The sequence below is a fragment of the Oncorhynchus gorbuscha genome, linkage group LG12 (genome assembly GCF_021184085.1).
Source record: "Oncorhynchus gorbuscha isolate QuinsamMale2020 ecotype Even-year linkage group LG12, OgorEven_v1.0, whole genome shotgun sequence".
Taxonomy (NCBI): domain Eukaryota; kingdom Metazoa; phylum Chordata; class Actinopteri; order Salmoniformes; family Salmonidae; genus Oncorhynchus; species Oncorhynchus gorbuscha.
Window position 1 is genome coordinate 21,825,811 of NC_060184.1, and position 4,702 is coordinate 21,830,512.

The following is a 4,702-nucleotide window of genomic DNA, read 5'->3' on the forward strand; positions in this document are numbered from 1 at the left end:
GTGTGTGTGTGTGTGTGTGTGTGTGTGTGTGTGTGTGTGTGTGTGTGTGTGTGTGTGTGTGTGTGTGTGTGTGTGTGTGGCCCACGCTTGGATTGCGTCCTACCTGACAGGTCGCTCCTACCAGGTGGCGTGGCGAGAATCTGTCTCCTCACCACGCGCTCTCACCACTGGTGTCCCCCAGGGCTCTGTTCTAGACCCTCTCCTATTCTCGCTATACACCAAGTCACTTGGCTCTGTCATAACCTCACATGGTCTCTCCTATCATTGCTATGCAGACGACACACAACTAATCTTCTCCTTTCCCCCTTCTGATGACCAGGTGGCGAATCGCATCTCTGCATGTCTGGCAGACATATCAGTGTGGATGACGGATCACCACCTCAAGCTGAACCTCGGCAAGACGGAGCTGCTCTTCCTCCCGGGGAAGGACTGCCCGTTCCATGATCTCGCCATCACGGTTGACAACTCCATTGTGTCCTCCTCCCAGAGCGCTAAGAACCTTGGTGTGATCCTGGACAACACCCTGTCGTTCTCAACCAACATCAAGGCGGTGACCCGTTCCTGTAGGTTCATGCTCTACAACATCCGCAGAGTACGACCCTGCCTCACACAGGAAGCGGCGCAGGTCCTAATCCAGGCACTTGTCATCTCCCGTCTGGACTACTGCAACTCGCTGTTGGCTGGGCTCCCTGCCTGTGCCATTAAACCCCTTCAACTCATCCAGAACGCCGCAGCCCGTCTGGTGTTCAACCTTCCCAAGTTCTCTCACGTCACCCCGCTCCTCCGTTCTCTCCACTGGCTTCCAGTTGAAGCTCGCATCCACTACAAGACCATGGTGCTTGCCTACGGAGCTGTGAGGGGAACGGCACCTCAGTACCTCCAGGCTCTGATCAGGCCCTACACCCAAACAAGGGCACTGCGTTCATCCACCTCTGGCCTGCTCGCCTCCCTACCACTGAGGAAGTACAGCTCCCGCTCAGCCCAGTCAAAACTGTTCGCTGCTCTGGCCCCCCAATGGTGGAACAAACTCCCTCACGACGCCAGGACAGCGGAGTCAATCACCACCTTCCGGAGACACCTGAAACCCCACCTCTTTAAGGAATACCTAGGATAGGATAAGTATTCCCTCACCCCCCCCTTTAAGATTTAGATGCACTATTGTAAAGTGACTGTTCCACTGGATGTCATAAGGTGAATGCACCAATTTGTAAGTCGCTCTGGATAAGAGCGTCTGCTAAATGACTTAAATGTAAATGTGTGTGTGTGTGTGTGTGTGTGTGTGTGTGTGTGTGTGTGTGTGTGTGTGTGTGTGTGTGTGTGTGTGTGTGTGTGTGTGTGTGTGTGTGTGTGTGTGTGTGTGTGTGTGTGTGTGTGTGTGTGTGTGTGTGTGTGTGTGTGTGTGTGTGTGTTATAGCATGTGATGACGACTGTTCTGGGCCCTTCATTAGTAATATGCAAAGATTGCATCATATTATCACCAGTATCAACCTCACCACCCCTCTACCACTGCCATACAAGGTCCTCTACCAGTTTAAGAACAGAGTAACTCAAGGTGAATAGAAGGCACCCAAACACTTCCCTTTGTGTTCTCTCCAAAGAGAGTACTACATTATTTCTGTATAAAACAATTATATGATTATTTGATTTTAAAGATAAAGATTCTAAGCTGATATATAAAAAAATTACTTGGATTTTGCTAAGATGAACAGAATCAGTCGTGATTAAGTTACCCACCTGGACAAGGTGCTGTGTTAATATCTCTCAGCTGTTAGTGTCTCTGTGGTAGACGTAGAGCCCGTCACACACCGCGGCTTCAAACACTCCTCAAATCAACTCCAGACGACACCATAGCTCCACTCCGTTTAGCCACCTCTCCCTCTCATGCAAGAACAAAGACACAATCACCAGAATCTGTAGCAGTGATATATTATACACACAGCAGCCTTTAAACTTGTTGATAACAAGCGTTTTTGATAACAAGGGGGAATTTTCCCCAAATCCTCGGAAAGCAGAGGAGATGGAACTGGAGATATAAGACACAACAAAGATGCAGATTATTACTAAAGGGCATCCTGAGGGGGGCCAATGAAGATATCACTTGATTGCTCCCCTCTTGTGGAAAGCCAGACCATTGGCTCAGGCTGGGATTTTGGAGTCCACTGAGCTAGATGCCCTTATGCAGTCTCTGGTGCTCTGCTGTTTGTAAGTCTGTGAGGAGATATATGGCAGGGGGCCTACTGGCATAACACTGATGAATTGGGCTGGGGTGCAAAGTTAAATACAGGGAATCGAGGGTCTGCTCACACACACCTCGCCTGCCAGAACTGTGGTGATTTAATGGTAATGACCTTTCGGCACAGTACCCCACTCTGACTCTCTCCCCTCTGCGTGTGTATGTGTCTCCCCCACAGCACATGCTCTCGCCACATAATTTGCTGGAGAGGCGCCTGCAGCTGGCCGGCAGTAACCTAGTCAGCCTGGTGACAACCTACTGGTTAAATAGCCCTTGCACAGCCTGGAGGTGTGTTTCGGGTTATTGGCCTGTTAAAAACAAATGATAGTCCCAATAAGCGCAAACCAGATGGGATGGTGTATCGCTGCAGAATGCTGTGGTAGCCATGCTGGTTAAATGTGCCTTGAATTTTAAATAAATCACTGACAGTGTCACCAGCAAAGCAGCCCCACACCATCATACCTCCTCCTCCTTGCTTCACGGTGGGAACCACACATGGAGAGATCATTCGTTCACCTACTCTGTATCTCTCAAAGACACGGTGGTTGGAACCAAAAATAAAAAATTTGGACTCATTAGACCAAAGGACAGATTTCCACCGGTCTAATGTCCATTAGTTGTGTTTCTTGGCCCAAGCAGGTCTCTTCTTATTGGTGTCCTTTAGTAGTGGTTTCTTTACAGCAATTCGACCATGAAGGCCTGATACACGCAGTCTCCTCTGAACAGTTGATTTTGAGATGTGTCTTTTACTTGAACTCTATGAAGCATTTATTTATTTTGGCAGCAATCTGAAGTGCAGTTAACTCTAATGAACTTATCCTCTGCAGCAGAGGTAACTCTGGGTCTTCCTTTCCTGTGGCGGTCCTCATGAGAGCCAGTATCATCATGGCGCTTGAGGGTTTTGCGACTGCACTTGAAGAAACTTCAAAGTTGTTGAAATGTTCCGTTTTGACTGACCTTCATGTCTTAAAGTAATAATGGACTGTCGTTTCTCTTTGTTTTCTTTGAGCTGTTCTTGCCATAATATGGACTTGTTTAGTTTTTTACCAAATAGAACTATCTTCTGTATACCACCCCTACCTTGTCACAACATAACTGATTGGCTCAAACACATCAAGAAGGAAAGAAATTCCACAAATTAACTTTTAACAAGGCATACTTGTTAATGAAATGCATTCCAGGTATCTACTTCATGAAGCTAGTTGAGAGAATGCAAAAAGTGTGCAAAGCTGTCATCAAGGCAAAGGGTGGCTACTTTGAAGAATTTCAAATATAAAATATATTTTGATTTGTTTAATACTTTTTTGGTTACTACGTGATTCCATATGTGTTATTTCATAGTTTTGAAGCCTTCACTATTATTCTACAATGTAGAATACATTGTAGAATGTTTAATAATTGGGGCGGGATGGTAGCCTAGTGGTTAGAGTGTTGGACTAGTAACTGGAAGGTTGTAAGTTCAACCCCCCGAGCTGACAAGTTACAAATCTGTCGTTCTACCCCTGAACAGGCAGTTAACCCACTGTTCCTAGGCCGTCATTGAAAATAAGAATTTGTTGTTAACTGACTTGCCTAGTTAAATTTTTTTTAAATGTAGAAAATAGTAATAATAAAGAAAACCCCTGGAATGAGTAGGTGTGTCCAAACTTTTGACTGGTACGGTAGAATGTTCTGTTGCAGAAAGATCTTAGGATAGAGCTCTGTTACCAAAACAACCCACTCTCTAAAAGACATCTTTTACTTCTCATTTCACTGACAAGAAAACACATTCTGACATTGACATTTAATCAAGACCACTCTGTTAGGTTGTTTGGTTTAGTCCTAGTCTGTTACGTAAGCACAGCTAATCCATTTGGTGATTCACTCATTCTATAGTCCTGACCTTGTTGTTTGTTCCTCTCTGCAGAACAAAGATGTATCTTTTCTTTTGAAGCCTTGGTTATTGTAAGAAATCCATATATGTTCATTGACATTGGTTCTTTGTGTATGTACTAGGTTGTCTCTTTTGATTCCAACACACAGAACAGTACTTAGCTATTGACCTCGATTTAGCATTCATGAATGGTCTAAATCAACTCTGACTGCTGGTTCTGAAATAGATTGTTTGGACCAGTCACTCTGAGGCTGTCCCTTAGACCATTGGGGGCCACAGGATTCCGGATTGGAAACGTGCAGTTAACACACAAGGCACAATTTCAAATAAAATAAAATCAAGTTGTAATAGTCACATGCGCCAAATACAAAAGGTGTAGTAGACCTTACAGTGAAATGCTTACTTATGAGCCCCTAATCAACAATGCAGTTGAAAAGAAATATGGATAAGAATAAGAAATAAAAATAAAAAAGCAATTAAAGAGCAGTAAAATAACAATAGCGAGACTATATACAGGGGGGTACAGGTACAGAGTCCATGTGCAGAGCACCGGTTAGTTGAGGTTATATGTACATGTAGGTAGAGTTATTCAAGTG